Here is a 26288-nt window from a genome sequence, read left to right on the forward strand (position 1 = left end):
CTGGAGGACCATGATGGTGGGAATGACAAACTCCCAACCGACCCTAAACATGTCCGGGATTTGCTGCTCCACCTGGATCCACACAGGTCATGGGTCCAGATGGGATTCATCCCAGGGTGCTTAAAGAGCTGGCTGATGTCATTGTGGGACCTCTCTCAATTATTTTTCAATGATCTTGGGAATCTGGAGAGGTCCCAGTAGACTGGAAGCTGGCAAATGTTGTACCAGTTTTCAAGAAGGGTAAGAAAGAAGACCCTAGCAATTACAGGCCTGTCAGTCTCATGTCAGTGCCTGGTAAAATTATGGAGAAGATGATTCTTGAAGTTACTGAAGTGCACCTGGGGGACAATGTGGTCATTGGTCCCAGCCAACATGGGTTCATGAGGGGTAGGTCCTGTGTTGCGATGGAAGGAAGACAGGGACACTCAATATGAGTTATCAGCAAGCTCCATTTTATTGCCTGAATAGCCTAACTTTTATAGTGAACTTAACAGGGGCGGACAGTGTCTCACACAAGATCATTGGTCAAAAGCACTCAGACAAACAGTTACAAGAAAACAACCCCACCTGCAAGAAAAGAACCCCTTGTGATTAGCAGTCACCTAAACCTTGTCCTTGAAGCCAGCTGCTGGTAACAGTATTTTCTGAGTTCCTTAATCAGGCGATGTGGGAGTCATAGCTGTGGGAGCTTCTCACAGTTACTCTGGCAGCTTGGTTTGCTCAGCTACAGCAGGCCCTGAGATTTTATAAGGCCTACCCCTGGTTGCTTAAAGCAAGCTCAAATTGAACAATTGCTCCACGGGCACATGTCCACGTCCTGTATGCCAATTCCCAACAGTACTGCCTAACAAATTTGATTTCCATTTATGATAAGATGACCTGTCTAGTTGATCAAGGGAAACCAGCTGATGTGATCTTTTTGTACTTCAGCAAGGCTTTTGACATGGTTTCCCATAGGATCCTACTGGACAAAATGTCCAGCATACAACTTAACACAAACATCATACGATGGGTGAGCAATTGGCTGATGGGCAGGGCTCAAAGGGTTGTGGTAAATGAGGCCACATCTGGCTGGCGGATGGTCACCAGTGGGGTCCCTCAAGGCTCCATTTCAGGGCCAGTCCTCTTCAATGTTTTTATAAATGATTTGGATGTAGGACTAGGAGGTGTTCTGACCTGTGTGGTGCCAAGAGTTGGACTTGATGATACTTATGGGTCCCTTCCTGTTGAGGGATTTTTGAAACAGCAAAAATCCCATGGTTTGCTGTAGCTGAGCAAACCAAGCTACCAGGGCAACTATGAAAAGTTCCCATGACAGTGTTCCCACATCACCCAATTGAGGAATTCAGAAAAAATATTGTTACCAGTAGCTGGCTTCAAGGACAAGGTCTATGTGACTGCTAATCACGAGGGGTTCTTTTCTTGCAGGTGGGGTTGTTTTCTTGTAACTGTTTGTCTGAGTGCTTTTGACCAATAATCTTGTGTGAAACACTGTCCGCCCCTGTTAAGTTCACTATAAAAGTTAGGCTATTCAGGCAATAAAATGAAGCTTGCTGATCACTCATATTGAGTGTCCCTGTCTTCCTTCCATCGACAACACCTTCCAACTCAGGATATTCTATGATTCTATTCTATGATTAAGTTGTGAAAGAAGCATTGCTTATCTAGCCTTTTTAAAAACAAAACAAACAGACAAACAAAAACAGACACCAAAAGCAAAGCAAAACACAAGCAAAACAAAACAAAACAAAAAAACCATGATGTATACACCTTATTAATTCAATGAGAGGCTAAATAATAATACAAAATAAAAAGGAGCTTGGCAAGTGTGGCTTGCTTATCTCCTTACTCATTAAGATGTTTTATCTATAGTAAGGCACTTGTACAAATGGACATTTCATACGAATATTTTTCTATTCCTCAGAAATTCCTAAGGTTTCAAGTGTTTTTTTTTTGGTTTTTTTTTTTTTTTTTCCTGCTTTCACACCAGAATAGTATGTTGTTTTGACTATTTCCCCCAAGTTGGGTTGTCAATATACTCATTCACAATAAGATTTGAACATTTTGATGTTTTGATCTTTGGAAAGTATGCATGCGTATATCAACATGTACACAGAGCACTAGCATAAAATATGGGAGATCTAGATATCAATCTCTGTTCTGTTAGGTTTATCTTGTGTTACTGAGGCAGAGTATGAACTTCAGTATGGATCCTCCTGTTTCAAGCCATTGCTATTTCACCAGGTCTATCAAGAGAGCGCACAAGCTTGTGTGAACTTGTTCATGTATGCCTCTCTTACGGTATATCACTGTGCAAAGAGTTCAGCTTGAAATGTCTTAAGCAAAAATTTCATTTAATCGAAAATGCTCTATGTTTATGCATATAAATAGAAAACAGTTATACTCAGAATAACTCATTAAAATTCCATTTAAAGTCATTAAGGTTAGTCTGGGCATTAAAAAGGTCATTATCAAGCAATTAGTTTGCTTTCTGTTGAATATTGGATATTTTAAAATGCATCTGAAAGGGGGACACTGGAAGAAACATTCAGACCAAGCGACAAGAATGAATTGCCTTGATGTTTGGTGAAAGAACCGTTCAGAAAAGTAGACATAAAATTTTCAAAAAATAGTCTTTGCTCATCTGTTCTTTTTCTTCAATTAGTTCTGTAGAGAAAGTATATTACTGTCATTTTAATATTTCTGTTGATACATCACAGAAAACTCAATTATTTCCTGAGTCATCAAACAGGAAAAAGAAGATTAATTGAAAGATTAAGTCCTTACTCTAACACTGATTACTGAATTCTAGCATTCTGTGCTGGAGAGAAGGATCATGTCTGAAATCCCCTGTCTCAACATCACAGTCCTGCAGAATACTATGTGTTCTGCACATATTCACAGTGTGGGAATAAAACTGTTGTTTTTGCAGAGGGAAGGAGTGAGATATGCTTGCAGTGATAAGAAAGTTTAACAGACAACCTTGTAAAATACACACAACCAGACTCCTTAGAGCAATTAGGTGAAAATCAAGGTGTCAAGTCAGGTAAGTGAAGAAACTTTACCACTTCAAACAGTAAAAAAGGCAAAAGAAAATTGAAATTTAGCTGGCCGGCAACGGAAGGCCATGCATTGTCTGTGAAGCATTGGATAGATTGTGAGCCTGTATTACCCAGTCAGTGGGGAAACAGGGGAGGGTCCTGTCATCAAAAAATATATAAACTGTGTTTTGGAACTAGTAGATGAGCACTCCTGCTTTGGGGATGCCTGCCATTGCAATTGTGAATAAATTACTACTTCACTGAGATCCTTGCCTGAGCCTAAGTGATTGGCTACGGAGTGTTTCTCAAAAGGAAACTGCTGTAGCTGTGAACAAGGAAACCCTCTAGTAGCTTTTAATTGACATCTTGGTCACTGAAATCAAATGGACGGACACTACTTCTCCCTGTCACCATTCTGAAGGAGAGAAATTGCATTTCAGAGCACTTGTGTGAAGGAGTAGCAGGTGTGGGCTGCTCCACAAGGCCGGCGGAGCCAGGAGCTGACAGTGGCTGAGCACAGGCAGGGCGGTGCCCTCACCGACCAGCGCACAGCCCCTCAGCACCCGAGCAGGGCCTGGCTCGTAACAGGGACAGTTTTCACTGTCAGTCCAGTGGCAGGTGGGCAGCTGCAAAGGGGCAGGTAAGGTCCAAGGTCAGCCCAGGCAGTAAGTTGGGCCCAACCGGGGCCTGAAGGACAGACGGGACTGTGGGTGCAGGCCCCAGGTAAGGCCTCTCAGGGCGGCTGAGGCCTGTTGGTGCCCCTGGCTCCCTGGCCTGTAGAGAACAGAGGTCACTTGTGAGCTAACAACCGTATGTGCGGGTTTGTTTATTTATTTATTTATTTGCAGCTGGCCTCCAGGACAATTAGAAATGAATAAAAATGGTTTAAGTTCTCTCTCAGATAAGAAAACTGTTCCCACATGTGTACAGATTAATGGAATACTCCCTTGCTCTTTTCTCACGCAAGATAATGTATATTCCCTATGGTGGCCAATGGCCGAGTTAGTAGACTGAATATAAATAATTTAACTATTCTTTATCAGTATTCTTCAGTATTGTGTGTTTTTGTTCTATTATGCAATATTATTATAGTCAGAGGATAAAATTAGGCATACTGTTTAGTCTTTGCTAAAGCTTTAAGCATCAGATCACAAAACTTTTCAGCACTCACTTTCTTTAAAAAAAAGTTAAAGCATTTTATGTGCTTCTTTATTTTAATGGTTAAATATAACATGGTATGTCAGTTGCTTACCATGTGGGTTTCTCAAAAGCTTGTAAGCAAAGAATAATTAAAATTTAGACTTTCTGTTGCTTGTCCAAGTGAATTTTTGGATCTAGATCTGATGTTCAGCTTCTTTTGCTCATGTGATTTAATCCTGTCATACAAATCTACAATTATTAGTCTGTGTGAGCTGCTAGTTTATGTAAAAGATCTAGGCATTGGGTTTCATGTGAGAAATAATCTGTCCTTGAGAGCCTGTAAACTGGCAGGTTAAGTGAGGTCTAAACTGCAACAAAGCAAATATTAAAATATAGATGTCTCAAAAGATTATAAAGTTCCGAATTAATTGGTACATTGAATTGTTATGCTGTCAATTTCTGTGTGCTCCCCTTAGCGTTTGTTCTTTCTTTAATTACATCTAGTGTTGAATGTTTTTTTGAGTAGCATTTAAACATAGAACTTGGGGGTGGGGGAGAAAAGTATTTTTAGCTGAATTAAAGTGTTGCAGAGAAAAAGTGTGCTTTGTGTGTTTGTTTGTTTGTTTTTCCCCTAAAAATGAAACCTCTAGTTTTTAGATGAAGATTTGAAATCTTTTGGAGACGAATTGTGAGTATTTTGGAAATGACAATTTTCACAGGAATTACCACCCCACCCCCACTTAAAACAATTCTGCACAGGGCCCTTTTTTTTTTTAGTTTTCCTTTCTTTTTTTTTTTTTCTTTGCTAGTCTAATGATGCTCCTAGATAACTGCTGCAATACATCTAATATAAAAAACTGCCAAAACTTCTTGATCCACTTATGATCCTCACAGAATACATTAAGCTGGTCTGTTAATTGCAAGACAAACTCTGTGGATCAAGGTTGTTATTGCTATTTGAATTCCTCTGGTTTCACTCCGGTAAAAGCCATCTGCAATGACTACTCCTGTGGTGGTGTTTTCCAGAGTGCCTCAGAGATGGTCCCATTGATTGGCAGCGCTGTAGTACTGGGCACTTCTGGAGAATTTATGCCAGTTAGAGCAGCCACTCAGTGTTTTTTACTTAATGCGTGCTATTCTGTCAGGCCTATAATTTACAGCAAATTGAACATATTTCACACTCCATTTGAAAGAGTGTTCCATTGTTAAAAGCTTGTATCTTCTCTCACTTTTTGTTGTTCATTATGATGGTTTTTGAGCTTTTCTTGGTACCAAAGGTGGTGGATTTAACTTGCTTCTTCTGTATTATAGTTCCAGTAGAATTCTTGTTATAAAAGAGCAAGTCTGATTTGCATTCCCTCTGAAGCTGTTTTGACGAGTAAAACAGAGTAAAACACAATGGTTTTCTATATAGTGCTATTCACAGTGCTTCAGGCCACGTTCTTGACACACAGGAAAAATAACTAACAGAGGGTAGGTACTTTGAGCTCTTCTTCCTCCTGTTTATGTGGTGAGTATTTATAGGGTCCCTGTTCAGATCTGTATAAGGCTGCATGAGATACTGCAAAAATCTAGAGTTCTGAACTTAGACTGCCTGTCCCTCAAAGCTTCAGACAGTTACATTTGAGTAAGGATCCACAGAAAAAAAAAAGAGTCATATTTACTCAGAATTTGTCTCAACAATAATGTAAACCTGCCTTAAGTTGCATCACATGTGGTCTGTTTTTCTGTGTGGGCAATGAATCTTTGTACCCATTTTTCCTTCTAATACTGTCAATGTGATCTAGTCACTTCAAGGAATTGCCTTCAGTGAGCTTTATTTGTTCTTTTTACCAACTTTGCAGTACAGTTTTCTTGTTTAATATATAGTCTCTTCTTTGAATTTCTGTCTGGTGCTGTACTTAGTACTATGAAACTAAATCCCCTTTATCTTTTGGTATCAAATTCTTTAAATCTAATTATATAACTTTCTTTAGTTTTAACTTCTTGCATTCTGTCCCATATAGGCCTTCCTTCCTCACTCCTTGGTTTGGTGCAGAAATGTGTCCTCTCCCCTTTTGCTCATTGCAGAACTTGGACCAGATGGAATCTTGTTCTGTTATTAGAGGAGATGGATCCAGAAAGGTTGTCTTCTACCCCTTAGCCTTTGTGATCTCTTCTTGTTCTGTTTAGCTACAAGACTCTACTCCCTTGTGCTGTGCTGCCTATACAAGTCATTCCTAATTGCTCTGTTTCTTTGATGACCTTGACACAGGAATGACTGCTGCTTCAGTGGCCTGGCTTCGAGCACTGGTTAGTTATCACTGTTTGTGGCTTAGGTCTGTTTAATCTGATGCGACGCTTCAGGCTACTCAGGTGGCATCACTCTCTCTGTTTATGTAATTTTCCCTAGTATGGTAAAGTAACACACGAAAACAGCTTTTTTGTAATCAACTATCTATTCAAATATGTCACATTCTCATTTCAACTGATGCAGCGTTCACACCCTTACTGATTTCAAAGGAATTATGTTGCTATACTTTGTTTTTAATATGCTTTTGTGATTGTTAGACTGTAATTGTTTTGGTGTGGCAACTTAAGTAGTCACACAAAATTGCCTTGGGATGTTTGCAACATCTGCATGTTTTCAGTACTTGGTTCGTAATCTCTTTTTACTTTTCTGTAACTGCAGGACTATTTTTTTCCACTTTTCAGGCTACTTTTAATTGCAATGAGACAGCAGTAGGCTTTTGACAAATTCTATCTAAAAAGCAGACTTATACTTCTATTCTTAGACTATTTCTTGAGCTACTTCTTAAACTTGTTGAGATTGATGTATTTTCTGCTGCAAAGAAGTCTCTCCTTAAAATAAAAGTGTGGTACAGAAAGAATAGCTGCTTTTTCATGCAGCTCTAGCTGCCAGGACTGAGGTATAAAGAGTTTTTTTTTGTTTTTTTTTTTTTTTTTTTTTTTTTTTAAAAAAAAAAAGCAGCTGCAACTGGCTTTCAAAGGATTCAGTAATCAAGAATTGCTTTTCCTCCCCTCTGCTGAGGAAAATTCTGCTTGTAATTATAGCACACCCAGTACATCAAGAATGCCTTTTTGTTTTTATCTAAGTTGTCTTCCAGGTTTCCCTTCCAAAATGTACTTATAAAACTTATAATTATCTTCAGCTAATATAGCTGCTATTTCTGTCTCAGAAGGAAAGATCTTTCTGATATTTCACATCTCAAGTCATGTTCATGGCTTAACTAGCTCCATTTTCTCCAATGCAGTAATTAGAAGAGATGTGTTTTTACAAGGGAATATTTCAGCATTCTGCTTGATTTCTCCTGTATGTTTTAAATATACTCTGTTATTTGATATTGCTCAACAAATATGGTGTCAGGACTACTCATTTTAAGCCTTGCTTATCACAAAAATGAGCTCTGAGGTAATTTTCCATTTAAAACAACCGGTTAGTTTGCTGCCTGCTTTAGGGAAATGTACCCTTTTTCTTACTGTAGATTGTTAGGATTATACATAAATTCTCAAAACTGGCCATTGGTATTTCTCAAATTGGCCTTTGGTCTTTCACTAAAGAATGCAAAAGACCCAACTCTTTCACCGTCAAGAGTCTCAACCGTTCTTGGAGGAAAACAAAAAAAGTGGGCATACATTCCTTCACTCACTTCATATGCTTAGTTATGACACTGATCCCCACAGCTGGTTGACCATTTAGTAATTCATAATATTTATAGCAAGTGCACATGCTGATTAGACATTAAATTTTGTGTATGCAGATGAAATATCTCATTTATTGCCTCTTTGATAGGTTGATCCTTCATGCCTGTGGGAACTGCGTTTGTGTATTGAAATTCTGCTTTTGGATAGTGCCATTGGTCACTTGGTAAGGCTTCCTTTACCACCATAGTAAGCTCCTACTACTTTAAGGAAATTTTGAAGGAAAAATACTATTTGCTTATGGAAAAAAATATTGGGTGATTTATTCTGAATATTGAAAACAAAAACAGGCATTTATGCTGCAGTACCTGATACTATGCATGTTGTTCTGAAACAGAAACAACCAGAAACTTGATTGAGTAATGAGATTGTCATTACACTAAGCCCTCATTAGTTGTTATGCATGGAAAGCTATGTGCTGGGAAGGTTCATTTCTTAAAAGAAGGTGGTTACTTATTCTTGCTTTGCTGTCTTACCTTTTTGTCTAAAGATTTGGAATAATGCCAATAGTTTTAATTACTTCAGTATCCTTTGATACATTAAATCTGTTGCAGATCGGCAGAAATATAGGTATGTTGTTTCCTTCTAAACACTTGAAATAGTGTCAGGAATAGAAGTCAGGAAATATTCTGGGGAAATTCCTTAATATAGACAGAAAAAAAGGTAATCAATTGCTTTACTTTTAAAGTGAAATGCAGTGCATTTGAGTACTGTACAGGTGGCTGCAACAAAGGAAAAATTTTTGTCAAAGCATACAGGTAGTTATCGCTAAACCTAGGATTCGCTTTTCTTGGAGCAGGAAGATTGTAAGACAGTGGGAATGAGCAGGTGATGGAATCAGAGCTTGTGATTATATATTTTAATTTGGCTAGCTATGGAACAGTGTCTAGCCGTAACGAGTATTGTTTTAGTTCCCAGCAGGGATTAGAAGTAGTTCAAACTTGGAACTTCTTTCAGGAGCACCTTGGATACCTTGCAAGAAGTTTATAACAGTCACTGCACAGTTCACCTGTCTACTTAGCCTCCTCAGTTAGTGCCTATTAACAACTGATGGGTTGGGAGACTCTCCCATGCCTGCTAGACTTCTGTACCGATTGCTGTCTGAATGTCTAACAAAGATTTTGATTTATTTAATTATCAGCTTACAGAGGGAGACTGGATGTGGTAAGAGCTAGTAGCTGGAGGAATATGATGGAAACTGAAAGTGCAATTTTCCCTAACCTTGTCTCAAGACTCATTGCATCTAAGATCAAGGAAGACAGGAGGCAGAGTTAGTGAAAATGGAGCTGGTGTGGAATGGAAGCTTTCTTCCCAGTCCAGTCAGCCAATAATGGGCTAAGCAGCAGCGTGGCTGGTACCACTGGGAGCTTGAGAGGAAGATGGGGAATAGCGTTACAGAAGCCTTTTCTTCATTCTTACGTGTATAGCTGAGAAGACTGGGAAAACAGTGCTGGTGAGCCCAGGGAGCTCCCACCACTCACTGAAGAAAAATGTACCTGGGATTCTCTGCAGCTTCTCTCTTTTTCTTTCTTCACTCAAGTGGAGAGAAAAGTATGTGTGTATATGAAGAGATGAGGAGATAAATCAGGAAACAATGTCTTGTTCACATACAAGGGATCTGCTTCTGTCTTATATGTAAAAATGTCATCGATCTTCAGGTAGCTTTTCCACAGTTCAGCTCTTTTTGACCAAAACATAAGAGCTTCCTTGTTTATAGCCTCTTTTTCCTGTAAAATTAATTGATATTAGGAAATTGAATGAAGTATAACTAAAGATAGTTTAGTTTATCTATGACAATAAGTACTTGTGCAAATGTTTTATCAGAAGCTTGCTACTTTTTTAATGTAAAATCTTCAATTGCTGCCTGGTTTAATACTTAAATCTAGGGCAAGTACTTTGTTGCAGTGTAACAACTGTGATGGGAGCTCTTTTAGGACAAATAAATGAAGCTGTGACACAATTTTCAACTCCATGAAAGTCCAGTGCTGATGTTATCACACATCTGTATCTTCCCAGGGACCTGTATAATAGAAGACAGGTATATCTTTCTAAATATTCATAACATGAATGTGCTGCATGAGAGGTTTTATCTGAGTTAAAGATGTCTTAAAAATAGCGTGAAGAAAATAAGACTGTCTTTCCACTGGATGTCACTGTTAGCTTAGATCTGTGGTAGTTTAATACTAATGCATTGTCTGTATAAGGCTACTGTCTTTTTTTTTTTTTTTTCCATAAAGTTTTAAAGTGGTTTATTTAACCTCAGAGCTTTAAGAAATATTACTATCATTTTTTTTTTAAAAAGGGTAGTGCTTAAAATGTTAATGATATGTGGAGTTAGGTTTTACTTGCATGTTTCTAGTATATTTCTGATTGGGATTAACTTGTTAAATGATACTTAATAATATAGGGAACTAATGGATACGATTCTTTGGTATTAAGAAAATGTATTAATATTAATCTGGTGCAAAAAAATCCCCTTTGTATGGCAGACCTGCACGCAGTGTTTTCTTATGTTTAATCTTTGCTTATTTGGTTGTTGCCTAAAGTTGGATTTTTTTTATAGAACTAGTGAATAATAAAGACAAAATTGCTGAAACATCATCTTTTAGATATACGATTGTGGACACACATGGATTTTGTCCTGAAGCTTTGTAAATTCAATTTCTCATAAATGGTGTGCTTTTATCCTCAAAAGATAGACTATATGCTGTATTCATTAACATTTGTTCATATTCTATTTTTAGCAGTGAATAAAATAACATTTAATAAGAGGGGAAAATGTGACTTGTCAGACCTGCCTTTCAGAAGAAAAATCTAACTCCAATGAGGTAAAAGAATTAGTGCTTTTTTAACTGGACCATAGAATCCTGGAGTGTCTTGGGTCAGAAGGGACCTTGGGTTGGATCACCAAGTTCCAACCCCCTGCCATGAGCAGGGACACCTTCCACCAGACCACGCCCCATTCAGCCTGGTCTCGAACACTTCCAGGGATGGGGCATCCAAGGATAGCTTTCCTTCTTCTGTCTATGGGAAAAATATCCTAGCCTGACATAGTGTTGCTATTCACTAATCCATGACGTTGTGGGACTTTGAGTTTATAGTTTACAGAATGGCTTCCAATGACTTCAGGGAGCATTATTCTGTGGACCCAGAAGAGATGTCCTTCCACAAACTGAAGGATGTTCCAGCATACTAATCCTCTTTCTCTTTTTGAGAGCTACTTATTGCCCTTGGAACAGTAGGAGTTGTCTGGATTGTGGTGTGATATTGTGGGACCGAGAGGATGCCAGTGCAGTGTTTGCATCTCCTAATCCTCTGCAGAGCCTCTGCATACATGGCTGTGTTTATCTGTTTCAGCTGGAGCATGCACAAATGAAGCCATTCCTTTCTACAGTGTGAAGTGACATGTGGGAGCCATAGCTGTTCTACAGTCCCCAGACAAAACAGTGGCTGGCATGGCATTGTCAAAATTATATTCCTTTCTGTCACTTGCTGCCATTTTATACATCAGTATACAAAGGAGAAAATTTGACCCTAGTAAATATACTCGTGAAAGCCATTTTAGGTTATGCCATTGAGATAAACTGCTCATTAATTTAAGTGATGTTCTGTAATGCTCCATTAGAAGCAGCAATTTAAAATATATCACAGTTGTTTTTTTTGCCTGTATTCCATTAAGTTGTCACAGGATGCTTCTGGTTTTCTGGAGTTTTATTTTGCACTACTCCACAGGGTCACACAGAACTGTACACAGCTGTCCCTTTATAATTACTTTTCAATGACACAGCTCAAATAGTTGGGTCTTTGGCTTGACAGTAACCATATCAGCATATATTGACCACAAATAAGCTTTGAAATTAACATTCCTTTAAGGTGATTTGTGAAGTTCATGTCCTTGGTACTTAAATATCAAATTACTGTGATTCAAAGTCAGAGCAGAGGGGACAACGCTTATATGGATGCGGGAACTCCTCTCCCTTTCCCATTACCACATATTACAGTGAACACTTCAGTAGCCGGAAAGTGAAGCACAAAGGCTGAGTTTGGAAGTTAAGGTGCTATGATTGCTTTTACTCCCACAGAGCAAATTTCTGTCCTCTTTTCATTATCTTAGAAAAACTTTCAGCAAAATGATGAGTATTTGACTTGCACTAACTTGAATTCTTAGCATAGGTTATGATCTAGCAACAGATTATTTGTAAGATAGATTTAACTCCTGGTATTATTTTGAAATACATTTCTTTTTCCATCTTGCACTTGGAGTAGCTTAAGCCTTCAGAGTTGTTCTCAGAAGGTTCAACTGGGTCCTTCACTAAAAAAAAGAGTTGAAATATGGTCTGATCAAAGCAGTCGTTTACCAATGAAAAGTCTTAAATATTTAGGCCTTTCTGTGCAACTGTTAAAGTTCCTCTCTCATTATTTTAATAAGACATTTAATATGTGTGGGAATAGAAATGTTGTTTTTGCAGAGTTACATTGTTTAGAAGGAGGGAATGTGGTACTGAGATATGCTTACAGTGATAAGAAAGTTTAGCAGGCGACCTTGTAAAATGCAGACAACCAGTCTCCTTAGGACAATTAGGTGAAAATCACGGTGTCAAGTCAAGTCAGATAAGTGAAGAAACTTTACCACTTCAAGCAGTAAAAATGTCAAAAGAAATTTGAAATTTAACAGGCCGGCAACTGAAGGCCATGCATTGTTTGTGAAGCATCAGATAGATTGTGAACCTGGATTACCCACTCAGTGGGGAAACAGGGGAGGGTCCTGCCATCAAAAGGTATATAAACTGTGTTTTGGAACTAGTAGATGCGCTCTCTCCTGCTTGTGGGGCGCCCGCCATTGCAATCGCGAATAAATTACTACTTCACTGAGATCCTCGCCTGAGCCTAAGTGATTGGCTATGGAGTGTTTCTCACATATGTATGATAGTAATCCTAAAACCCTATTTTTATTCTGTCACTGCATCCTCTTCCATAATTGCTTACTTTTTAGGATGTGTGGTTGTTCTATTTTATCCCAAATGTATATTTACAGTAGGCATTGAAATGCAAAATTTTAATGGGCTTGATTGCATGATAATCTCATGTCATTAGCTGTCATCGTTTTCCTTTCAAAGGGCAGAAGTTTGTAAATATGATCACTTCCTCCTTTTCTTACCCTCCCCCTGAAAAAAAATGGAGACACAAACTAAATGTTGTATTACAACTACACAAAATGTTTTTTTCCACTGTTTTTTATAAAGGGAAGCTCTTGAGGCGTTGTTCCCATTGCATTCAGTATACTTACTACATTCATCCATGTGCTCATTCAGTCAATTTTTGATTAAAAAAAAAAAAAAAAACAACAAACAACTCATTTATTTCTTTAAATTTCTACATTGAAGACAAAACTGTGCATGACTGTTGATAAAGAAAAATGGTTGGTTTCAAGAGAATGTCACAGATTATGCTTGGTATTTGCTTTTGTGCTGAAATAGCATCCCTTAATGTGTGAGTATTGTCTGAACCATGCCTGAGGGAAGCGTAAGGAGCTGCAGTCATGCAGGCCTGGAGCTTAGCTGCAGACCCAGCAAAGCTTTCCAATGTGATCATGTAGATCACTTGTTCCATTAAATACCGCCTTTCGTTAGGTTTGATTATGCTTCAGTAACAAGGTTATTTGGTATTCTAGACTATAACTCGTTTGTTCTTGTTTTAAACTGGAAGAAGTTGCACCCTATTTTTGCAGTATTTTTGAGAATGTGAATTCAGCTGCAGTAGTAGCATCAGTGGACTATGTTTAGGTAGTGGAGAAAAACACACTTATTAATATTTATATGATATACCTTCCGGAGAGTGGCTGCTTTTCCTGAAATAACCAGATCAACAAAGGCCTGGAAGAGAATGAGGGCTTAAAATACAGGCTTAATAAAGTTCATAAATAGATGCTTTAAACCAGGGTAAATAATATATGTAAGGATTATGTCTTATCTCTTACTTCTCTAGAAATAAATGGCAAGAATCTCCCTGAACAGCAATAGAAACTAGATTTTTTTCTGCCCGAACCACACGATTCATAAATAAATGCTGGAGTGGCATTTAGATCTTTGTACACATTGGCAACATGTAAGTTTTCCTCCCACAAGTACTGATCCAAACAGATGGACTTACCCTAGCACAGTGAATCTCTCTGCTGTTATGGGAATTTGTTGCTAAGAGTTAGATTGGAAGGTATTGATCCAGCATGCTCTTCTAGTTCACCGTGGGAATCATTGTAAGAATGAAACATAATAGTCTGAGAAATGATTTTTCAGAATAAAATATTCCTATAGGGAAATGTAGCACAGTGTTGCTAGCCACCTCAGTGCTTTTTGCATCATACAGAGAAAGAAAGCTGCCTCAGTAGTAACTGATAATTTCCTGAATTACAGGTAGGAAGAGATTAATAGTTAAACTGTGTTCGTGATACCAATGATGGTACCACTAGGAAATGTGAAACAGCAGGGAGCAAGTAATGTGTTTGATGCCCATATTTAGGGTATTTGAACACTATTTGTTTACATGCACCTGTTGTAATCCTGTTATGACTAGCACTCATACTTCTAAAATGACTTCAAAGATTAAGCTATGAAAATTAAGGTTAAGCTATTAAAATTAAGCTGGATGTTGATATCAATTTAGAAACGTTCTCCCTGGGTCACGATTAAGATGTGAGTTAAATTGAATGGCTTCTACAGGTGTTTGTTGTATGCAGAAATGGAGGATTACCCTCTTTATATTTGGCAAATCTAGTACAATTCACAGGAACAAAGTTTGCTTTTTTCTTTTTCTTCTATTTATTTATTTATTTATTTTAAATAAAACAGGAAACAGCAATAGGAACAAACTTTTCTTTTGTGTGTGTGTGTGTGGTTGTTCTGGCATTTATAGTTCACTCTTGTATTCCTTCTTATTGCCTCTACATGTACTCATTTAAAACCAGCCCCTTTTATTTGAGATTTCAAAAGCAACAGAGTTTTTCCTTTTTTTTCTTTTATTTTTACTATTTTAGTCCTAGTGGAAAATCAAGGTGTGTGGATCTGTTTGTTTTGGTATATATTCAGGAGTCACAACTAACACTGAGGGCATTTCCATTACAGAAATTGTAATCCTAAATATAGAACTGATTAATTTTGACATTTTTGCTTAGTTATTTCAGTTCTGAAGGTATGTTCAGCATCTCATTGGAAGTCTTGAAGGTTTTTTTCTGGAAGTTGTCATTGTAGGAATAGTTGATGGCTTACAGTAATTTCATGTCGAACTGGAAAGAAGAGAAGAGGCAACAGCTTCTCTGTTTTAAAGTGGGCTGCAGAACAAAAATTAATGACCCTACTGTATCAAATCTTTCCTGAGATACAGATGCTTTCCCCTTAGGCTCCTAGGGGATATTAAATTAAATTAATAGTCCAGTGAGAAAATGGCTGAAGGAGGGCTACTGAATAATGTTTTGTTAAATGACTTTACTTAATTTTCTGTCTGTGTTGCATTTCTATTGTTATCTTCATGAGAAACAGCGCTTCTCTTGTTACTTTATTATGTCACCTGTGTCATTACTGTGCATTATACTTGCCTGTGTGAACTTTTGTATGTGGCTTTTCTCATTAAATGCTGCTTTTCAAAGCAGCTTTGTGGAATTAGGGTATAGCTTCGAACTCTTGTTTTGTTCTTACAGAAAAGCAAAAATACCAACTGTAAATTCGTAAGTTTTAGAATCCCTTCTGGGAAAGCTATCAACTTTGATATTTCTAGTTACCTTTTTACAGCTCAAAGAGATTGAACTTTTCTTTTTGCAGCTCTCCTATCTATTTTACTACAAAGTTATCTTCATAGAGTTCCAGGGAAGGATATTTTGATATGCTTTTTTGTTGTTGTTTAACATAAGGAGTTTTCTAGTTGACTTGGTACATAAAAAGATTGCCAACTTTCCTAAGCAAATGAGTCGAAAAGTCTCTACTACTCATCCTGTTCTTCATGGTAGAAGGATCAATGAATTGGGTAAAGTATTTTAAATATGAACTATCACCTATTTTTTGCCATTTAGGCCCAGGTGAAAACCTGTTTTTCTATCTTATGACTTTTTTTTTTTTACTTTCAAGTTTTGTTACCCTAATCCATGTCTTATTTATCAAACAGACACTGATTTTTTCTTCTCCCCAAATTATTTCCAATTGTTAACAAAACCAAAACACTCAAACTGGAGTTTCCCTGGAAAAATCGATCAATGCTTGGTGTGATATATGGAGTAATAATTCGTGTTAAGAACATGGTTGATATTAATAAAGAAGGGGAAGATGTAGGAGTGTGGCCATAGGGGTTGACGAGTCCCATGTATGGTGATAACATCAGATTCTTAATGATGAGACCATCAGGAATGTAAAGAGTTTAGAGGGAACAAAGAAGGGTGATTCAGGAGACACCATGCTTTCTAGGGTCTCCGGTTGCTTGTTCTCCAGCCGTTAAGGCATGGAGGTTGCTGGGTGTTTGCTGTTGCTGTTATGTGCAAAGTTGTTTGAGCAATGAAAAGTTGTTTGAAGAGGACTGCTGTGGGGAGAAGGGTATAAGAAGGGAACCTGCCCTCAAGATAAAAATGCAACATGATGTGATGAAGTTATGTCCTCAATAAAGAAGCAGAAAGAAGGAGTGAAGAGGAACAGGCTGGCAGAACAGAGACCAGGAGGGGAACAGGCACATTGATTGCCTCATGAAGATAGGTTCGGCCAAACTTAGCACACCGCCCAAAGAAGCTCGTACAGAAAGTCGCTGGAAATGGGTGCACCGGAGCTGTGAAGAAGCTCGAGCTGAGAGAAGCGGAGCCATGCACACAACTGCCCCTTGCTGGTAAGCAGCTGCGCGTTATGGGGAATCATACGTCCTTAGGAACAAAGACTGTCCTGGTAACCTTGCAGCTTATTCTCCTTATTAACAATCGGACAGTTTATGAGCCTGAAATATGGGATCAAATTGAGGTCAAGGTTTGAGACTCTGCTACTAAAAACGACAAGGTTGCAGTGGGATTGCTCGGCACCTGGCGAGCAATCTCTGAGGCCTTAAAGAGCCGTGTGGGACCACAGTCAGAAACCTGTGGTTTGTCAGACAGTGAGGGACTTGCAGGCTCATCCACCGATCCTTCTGCTACACCACTGGCTCCCCCGCTGCTCAGGCCATCGCAGGCCTTTGCTGTTACGCTCCCTGGTGACCTGAACTTGTCTTTTGACCCAGGCCCTATTGGCCTTGAAAAGGAGACAGAAATGTTTCCCTTTGATCCAGGAGGAATAGGATACATAAGGCACGAAGGCTGAGTTGCTTAACAAGAGCAACTTGTTCTTGCTCTTGTTAAAGAGCAAGACATATTGTTCCCCACGACTAGCCCTAGAATTCTCCAGTGTTGGTAATCAAGAAAAGGAATGGAAAATGGAGACTGTCATACGGTCTGAGAGAAATTATTGAAGTCATGGAAGATATAGGAGTACTTCAACCAGGATTCCCAACTCTGACTATGCTCCCCCAGTCATGGACATTAATATTAATAGACTTAAAGGATTGTTTGTTAAACACTTGCCAGAATTTGGAAAACTTTGCCATGTTTATGTTTCAGATGTATAGGTGTACTCGGGTTTAGTATGGAAAAGCAATGTTCTGCATATTTAGAAAGTTCAATGTTAGCGTGTGCATGTTGGTAGAGCATAGAATCCCCACGCACCCAGCGCTGTTTACTTGCCTTTTATAAATATTACTAAATTCAGATTGAGTTGTATCTTTGTTTGTAACATTTGATATATGATGCACAGTGGAGGGTGATTGAACATAAATTCTTTTTTTGCATTTTTCTTGCATTCGGCAGAGGTGATTTATCCACGTTGTTCTTTGTAGACCTTCCACTGAAGTATTTCAATTGTCTGGTTTGTAAAGTGACTTCCCACACAATTACATCAATGCAGTGAAGTCAGGAATGAGTGTGGGTCAGAGACTGATGCAGAGGTGTAGGAAGATATTTTTAAACGGTAGAGAAAGGCCTCAGTATATGTCCTCATATATATACTGGACTGAGATTTCTTCTTAGACACAAGGAAGTCTTTTTCTGACACAAGTTATAATCAGCGTGTTAAAAAGCACAGAAAAAATATAAGTTTCTTCCTTTTTTGACACCCATGATCAATTTATTTGGATTATGAAGCTGGTTTGCTGCAAGAAGGTATTTGTGAAATTGACAGGCCATACGGATGTCTAAGAAATAGTAGCCTCTTTTCAGGGAAAGTGAGAAATGCCCTCCAGTTCCTAGGGAGAGCTCACGCTTGCTTTAATGAACATGTAAAACTGGAATTGTTAGAAATCACTTTCTGTAAAGTTGGATTTTATTGCTGAAGTTGCTATTTTTTTTTTTTTTTTCGTGTGTCAATAGGACTGGTACATAGCCCAGAAGGTCTGCAAAGAGCTTCAGGAGAAACTTGCTTTCATAAAGATTTTGTGGGTGTTCTTGTGTGCAGTGATGCATGTTTATTATTGCTAATTCCATAAGAAACACAATTGAGTCAACTTAAATTTTCCTACTGTGTTAAATCAAGGGATGTTAGGCAAGCTTGCCTGCTGACAATGGCATTACAACTTCATTTTTCTTGTTAAGATTTGACAGTATTTGCATTTTCCTTGGCACTATATTAATTAGACAACTGTGATGCTGCTCAAGCTGCAGATCAAGCCTAGCAAACAGGAAAGAAAGAGAATCATAACCAGGCTATTAACCCAAATGAGACTAATGAGACGTTTTGATCTTTTTTGGTATTTGAGTTCTAGGCTTTGACGTTGTTGTCTCAAAGGAAAACTGAACTGTAATTTTTAGTCTGTTTCAGGTAATTCTAGTTCCAGAACAGAGGGTCCTAAACCAACTCCTGTTAACACGGGTAGCTATAAGAGCTATCTTAGGTCATGTTTGTACATTTTCTGACATCACTAAGGCTGTATTTAGAAACTAAAGGAATTGCTTGGGCCGTAGTGACTCAGAAATTGCAAGTGCTGAAGAAACTTCTTGTGGCAGGAAAGACCTTTATCCTGAGCAGACTCGGAAGGACTTACAGGAAAGCCTGGAGTTCAAAGTCAGCTCAGTTAGCACTGTGCTAATGAGCCTCCATACCAAAGGAGTTTATTCAGGTAGAAGGCTGAGAGCATAGCCAAGCCTTTGCCTTTGTGAAAACCTTCCTTATATCATAAGATTCATGAACTTCAGCGGTGGTCTTCATGGTGCTACTGACAGGAATGACACTGCTCAGATCACTTAATTTGCCTTTATGAAGGGATCCTTTAATATACAGTTATGAGGAATTACTAGAAGATCTTAGACTGTTACTGGACTGTAGCATGCATAAGTGGAAAAAAGTTAAGCTCTCATTTTTAAGCGATTAATATGGTAGGCTCTCATGCTACTTTTACATATGTTTATATGAACATAAATCCCAGAATGATGTATTTCCACATACTTGTAATACTTTTTTTGGTGAAACAGTAGTACTTGTTATCATCTAAGGTAGTAGGAGTATTTGAAAGCATGAACCCAAGATGCTGTTATTTTCTGATACTTTAATACACATGAATTTGCCATTTTTTGTTCTGCCCTCAAGTTCTTCAGTGTCCCTAGTCCTATTTTCTTCACACTGGCTTTACTGGACATTGAAGTCTGTCTTTAGCTTATATTAGCTCATTAGTCATTCCATCAGGTTTTCCATGGTGTGACCAAAAAAGGAAGGGAATAGTGTGGAATATGAGAGGGGGCCCCATGTATACAAGTATATATTTTTAAGATAAGTTTGTTTTTCTGATGTGGTAATTAAAACTGAATAACCTTCAAACCATTCTTCAACCCAGTGAGATTTGATTTCAAGGTTACTTTAAAGTAAATTCTGTAACTTAAAAAATGTGTTCTCTTAATTTAAATGTATTAAGCCATTAAATGAATATGAACCAGCAGTGTGCTCAGGTGGCCAAGAAGGCCAACAGCATCCTGGCTTGTATAAGAAGCAGTGTGGCCAGCAGGGCTAGGGAAGTGATTGCCTCCCTGTACTCGGCTCTGGTGAGGCTGCACCTCGAGTACTGTGTTCAGTTTTGGGCCCCTCGCTACAAGAAGGACATCGAGGCGCTCAAGCGAGTCCAGAGAAGGGCAACCAAGCTGGTGAGGGGTCTGGAGAACAAGTCCTACAAGGAGTGGCTGAGGGAGCTAGGGTTGTTCAGCCTGGAGAAGAGGAGGTTCAACCTTATCGCTCTCAGCCTGGAAAAGAGGAGGCTTCTTATACAGGAGGCTCAACCTTATCACTCTCTACAGGTGCCTTAAAGGAGGCTGTAGCGAGGTGGGGGTTGGTCTGTTCTCCCACGTGCCTGGTGACAAGATGAGGGGGAATGGGCTAAAGTTGCACCAGGGCAGGTTTAGGTTGGATGTTAGAAAAAACTTCTTTACCGAAAGGGTTGTTAGACATTGGAACGGGCTGCCCAAGGAAGTGGTGGAGTCACCATCCCTGGAGGTCTTTAAAAGATGCTTAGATGTAGAGCTTAGTGATATGGTTTAGTGGAGGGCTGGTTAGTGTTAGGTCAGAGGTTGGACTCGATGATCTTGAGGTCTCTTCCAACCTAGAAATTCTGTGATTCTGTGAAATTAACAGAGTAACTTGAAAGAAAATTACTTTGAAATCTCTTTGAAACTTGCTTCCATTGGTTTCTTATGGGACTTGAATTCTTTTCCAGATACAACCTGTTTCAAGAGAGTAGCTTCATGTTGTAATAATCTTTCTCATTACGTTTCAAGGACTTAACTCCTTTTTTCCATAATAATGTACTCTGGGCAACTAGTACATAGCAGTTTGCTGCTTCAGTAGTGTGATTCTCTTAAAAAAAATAACACTGAAGTTCTGTGAAGTTTGCCTAAGGCACTTCTTGATGTCTAATCTGAGGATTACTGAATATCTGCAATGTTTCCAACATGCAAAAGAGATCTCGATCTCTGGATTTGTTTGCATTTCCTGGACCTAAGCAAAACATCTAGGGAGTTGGAGATCAGGGATGAGAAAACAGATTTTTAGCAGCAATTGTTGCATGAAGCCTTAAAGAAAAGGTTCAGCGGGGCTGCAGCACTGCTAACTTATGTCAAGAAGTCTGTATGCACTGTTTCCAGATGGATGGTTCACAGTGCTGCAGTACACCCCGGGAGAAATCCTGATTGTTTCTTGGTGTGTGAGAAGATTGTTTCCAGTGCTTGATGCTGGCACAAGCGACTGGTTTAGAGTGTTTTTAGAATGAGTCCTGCTCCTCAAATGCAGTGGAAAGGGTGTATCTTAGTGCTTTTCTATTTCAGCACTTTTAAAACCTGCATTTAAGTCGATGTAGCTGATACTGTAGTGCCTGAAAAGATTAAACGTGTAAAGTGTCTCATTAGACTGTTTATGTGGTTTTGTTTGGCTTAGACAAGTGCAGTGAATGAAGATGTGGTGAGTTTGTCTTTTCTAACTGGAACAGCAGTTGGAGGGCTTCCAGTAAAATGACCATTGCATTTGGACTAAGCAGTACCAGAAAACAGTCCCGTCCATCAGACAGGAAATATTACTTTGCCTTTATTAATTTGGTCCGTGCTTTTTGTAGTCATGTACAGTAAGAAAAATGGCTGCAGAAGACCTGGATATGCAAGACCATTCGTGCATGAGTTCAGAGAGAAACATTCAGTATAAAACTTTAAAACTTGATGAGTTGCTCTGTATATTCTCCCATTAATTTAGGGTCTTGCATAACTGTGTTCTTCTTTCCAAGTCTTCCCAAATTCCACCTTGGAAAGTAATGCATGATTCAGTCCTGTGTCTTCCTGTTCATCTCTGGTCTAGCTGATCACTGGGCTGTTTGAAGGATCCTTGGCAGAGACTGTGATTGCCTTTGGCTGTGTGCACTGATTAGAGAAGAAACAGTTGCATTTTTGTGTCCTTTATTCCAGTAGTCCTTTAAAGACTGGCCCTGTGTCAGAGTTTATTTGAATGTTATTGCAGGCTAAAACAGTTACATGCAAGCTCCTGATATACTCATTGGATTGTATTCTCCTTTTAAAATAAACAAAACAAAACATCTCCTTCACTGTACTTCAGTGCCTGGGAGTTTTTGTGATATGGAGTAATAATTTGTGTCAAGAAGATGGTTGATATTAAGAAGGGAGAGATGTGGGAGTGTGGCCATGGGGGTCGGCAAGGCCATGGTTGATGATAACATCAGACTCTTAATGATGAGACCATCAGGAATGTAAAAGAGTTTAGAGGGAACAAAGAAGGGTGATTCAGGAGATGACTTGCCATCTGGGGTTGCTTGTTCTCCAGCCCTTAAGGCATGGAAGTTGCTGGGTGTTTGCTGTTGCTGTTATGTGCAAAGTTGTTTGAGCAATGAAAAGTTGTTTGAAGAGGACTGCTGTGGGGAGAAGGGTATAAGAAGGGAACCTGCCCTCAAGATAAAAATGCAACACGATATAATGAAGTTATGTCATCAATAAAGAAGCAGGGAAAAGGAACAACTTAAAGTGAGACATATTGTTCCCACGACTAGCCCTGGAATCCTTTGGTGTTTGTAATCAAGAAAAGGAATGGAAAATGGAGAGTAATGATCTGAGAGAAATTAATGAAGACATGGAAAATATGGGAACACTTCAACCAGGATTCCTGGCTCCAACTATGACTTCCCCAGTCATGGACATTAATATTAATAGACTTAAAGGATTGTCTTGCCAGAACTTGGAAAACTTTGCCATGTTTATGTTTCAATTGATACCTTTTCTAATTGTACATATGTATAGGCATACTCGGGTTTCTTATATAGAACATTGCTTTTACATATTCATATTTAGAAAGTTCAACGGTTTTGTGCGTGTTGGTAGAGCGTAGACTCCCCGCCACCCAGCACTGTTTACTTGTCTTTTATAAATATTACTAAATTCAGATTGAGTTGTATCTTCATTTATAACATTTTCAAATTGAGATTTTTTCCCTACTAGTATCTAACAGTTCAGCAGGTATATGGCTTGTGATGCAGATGCTCACCCATGTATGTATACAGGCCTCATGAATGGCATGTGCAGAAATGTGGAGGAAGAAGTAAAATAATGACTATGAATGTGCATAAATCGCCACTGGCAGTTCTTGCTTCTGAGAATGAGAAGCAGAAGGTGTCCCTGATGAAAATCCAAGCTGGAGTGTGTTAAAATTGGCATTTTTATTCAGCCAACAGCCGTATATTTCAGGTGTAACTGGATGTTAGAAATCTAAACTGAGCCAATATTTAAACCACGAGCTGTGATGCATATACCATATTGAATTTACTCAGTGATGTGCTTTGCTCAATGAGGCCAAGTCTTCATCTTTAATCTGAATCTGTTCTGAGTGTATCACATGCAGCTTTACACTGTTTGCAGATTTAACTGCAGAGAGCTGGATTAGTCCTCCATCCTGGTTCCAAACACGAGCTATCAATGTGTTTATACTCAGGTGAGTAAGTGATGTTGTAACTCTCCTCTAGTTGCAGTGCAGAAAATTCCAAACACTGGGTCACATTTATAACATAACTTGAACTTTGTGGCACAAAGACTTTTTTTTTTTTTTTTTCCCCGGTATTGGTATATGCCTGCAACTCTTGGCTTGCATTTCAGATGTAGTGGTTCAGAGTTTAAAAAAAAAAAAAAAAAAAAAAAAAGGCCATCAGATCAAAAGGGAGTTCTGAGTTATATATCAATTTGGTGAATGGGTTTTGCTCCCCTCATCATTTGTTTTATTTTGGGTTATAGGATCTCAAGACCTCTCTTTATCAGGTAATTAAGGTACTGGATAAAAGAAGCATGCTTTAGCTGTTTTTTCAGCAACATTGGAGTCTTTGCCACAATAGCTTTTAGTTCACTGAAACTTCTGAGTTCCTGTCAGATGGGACTCAGAGGACAGCCTGTAGTCAGTTAAGGAGGTGATAAGTGTTGGGTGGTGCCAGTCCCGGAAAGGGCACTGTCACAGGGATACCAGCATGCTTCATATGTCCATTGGGGAGCTACCCTTTACTGCTCCCTTCCTCCTGCACCTCCTGACCACAGAGGCTGGTTTGGGTAGGAACAAGAGGGTTTGTTTTATTGCCTTAATTTAGACTGAGGTGGTGAGGTGGTTAAAGCTTCCAAGCAGGCACCCCAAGGCAGCATTTCTTCCAGGCCTAATTGTCCCTCTCCCAGTTTCTCAACCCTTTCTCCACCTGCCTTCTCACTGAAAAAAAAAAATAAAAAAAATCTCAAGTTACTTTTTCCTTATTGGTCCCAGTTTTGCTGCATCTATGCATTTGGGATTTCTGATACCATTAGCTGGGCACTCTCAGGCTTTTTGCAGCATTACTGACATGGTGAACTATGTGCTGCTGGCCTTAACCACCTCTCTTCAATCTATCCCCAGTACTCTCCTTCAGTTACTGAAGTTTGGCTGGTTTTTGTGTAGCTCTGCCATTGCCACCTGTGAAACCCAGACATTTTTTGTGGCACTACCTATAACTTTGGTCAGCCTCTCACACTGCTATGTCACCTTCTGGCAGTTTTGCCTGCCATACTGAGTAACATTCCTGTCCTCTGCACGTGGCCTCAGCTCTTGCTGGGGCCTAGTCATTTGCCTGCAGCTCTAGTAGATGTGTATGATAGACTGCTTCTGCCAATTCCTCTTTCCAGGTGGCATGGCTTCTGAGAGAAACAATATGGTTTTTGATCATGCAAGAGAGTCTACAGAAGGCTTTCTGTTTGTCCAAGAACCTGGAGAAGTGAAATAAGACTATCACGGCATGCCACTGAGCAGTGAAACACTGTGCAAACGTCCAATTTGATCTGGTCGATGGGAACTCGGTTGGAGTAGATATATCAGTCCATCCTTTTGAACCTGCTGCGCATTTTATGGGCAAATCAGCATGAGTACCTGTGTAATGCTGCTTCACATTTCTATTCTTGCTTCTCCTTTAAAAACAAAACAAAAAAAAGATCATGGAACACTTCTGAAAATACGTTGTTTTAAGACTATGTAGGGTTTATAGTGCCAAACCTAAACAATATACTTACCTTTTCTTAATGCCAGTGGATCAGACATGACTTCTATTTGAGGGCAGTAATACAGAACCTGACTTGTTAATGGGAATAAATGTTCCACAGATTGCTAAAACAGGGTGAAAGCTACTTTAGTACTTCATTGTTGCAGTTTATTTTAAGGAAAAGCTTAGAGATTTTGTGGCTCATATGGGGTTCCTGTTCAAAAGCCATGCTATCACTTCTACAGAGTCAGTGGGTATTGTTGAAAGATCAGATCCATGTTGTAAAGGGTTCATAGAAGAACACAATGGTTATGCTGGGTATTCATGAAGATCAAAGGAGGTCTTTCAAAATGATGGGCAACAGAATGATCAATTTTAATACTGATAAGATCTGGATAGCATTAAGGTACACTAAGCTTCAAAAGAGTAGAAGATGAGCATTTAAAATAACATTAGTACTTTTATTCAGACAATATCTTACCCAGTAACTGCAATTGGAGCAAGGTGAGTCCTCCTTAAATTTGACTTTCACAAGTTGTTTTTTTTTTGTTTTTTTTTTTTTTTTTTCCTTGTGTACATGGAATTGACTAGAGCTATTCCTCACAATACATGGAGGAAGTTACATCAGTCTGTTGAGATATCAATTAATATAATTTAGAAATAGCTCATGTATTGCAATTTGGGAACAAGTGTAGGGAGATATTGTAAACTTAACAGTATTGATTTAATAGACGCGTTGTCCTAAGTGAATTTTTAGTTTGTTTTTATCCCATGAAAGATAATGCAAATGTAAAGAAGGCATGGGACATAGTCCAAACTTGCTCTCGAGGTATAGTCCAAACTAAACACATGTATTTGTGTTTCTTAATACAATCATAATTCAGCACTTATTAAAGATTGCTTACTCAGACCTCTATTTTGCAGACTGCAATTTCATTTGATCCCAATCTATGGCAAAGGTAGCATGTTTTTCTTTGCAGAAACAAGTCATATCTAGAAACTGCTAAGAAAATAAACTGCTCTCCTTCCACAAGTTGACACAGTATGCAATGCCTGAGAAAATTTGATTGCTAAACTGTTTCAAACGTGTCAACACTGCCTGACTGTAGGATTGCACGTGGACTAGCATCAAGTTTTATTTTATTGTCTGCAAGCAGGTTTTCTACTACTGTAATCTCTTCAACTAATGTTGGAGATCTTTAGTGTAGGTTTGACTCTGATCAAATTTTACCAGTGACAACTTAGAAGATAGGCAAATGGAAGAGAGTACTCGACTCCAGAAAAAATCCCCGCAATAAGCAGCAACCTTATCTTTAGAAGGGATAGACAAGGTCCTAATAGACC

The 26288-nt window shown here is 38.8% G+C and overlaps 2 long non-coding RNA genes across 3 annotated transcripts in view; both read left to right on the plus strand.

The window, feature by feature from the left end:
• The first annotated feature begins 2994 nt into the window (after nucleotides 1–2994).
• Nucleotides 2995–26288, plus strand: part of LOC113840945 (uncharacterized) — a 109032-nt gene continuing 85738 nt past the window's right edge. For both annotated transcript variants that reach the window (XR_011809928.1, XR_011809929.1), the window contains exon 1: nucleotides 2995–3681. This is a non-coding gene — a long non-coding RNA (uncharacterized lncRNA). The remainder of the gene's footprint in view (nucleotides 3682–26288) is intronic.
• LOC140002696 (uncharacterized) lies at nucleotides 6343–10620 on the plus strand. The gene is made up of 3 exons (XR_011809934.1): nucleotides 6343–6473; nucleotides 7975–8049; nucleotides 9025–10620. It is a non-coding gene; the product is annotated as an uncharacterized lncRNA (long non-coding RNA).

This window comes from Anas platyrhynchos, chromosome 5 (genome assembly GCF_047663525.1).
Source record: "Anas platyrhynchos isolate ZD024472 breed Pekin duck chromosome 5, IASCAAS_PekinDuck_T2T, whole genome shotgun sequence".
Lineage (NCBI taxonomy): Eukaryota > Metazoa > Chordata > Aves > Anseriformes > Anatidae > Anas > Anas platyrhynchos.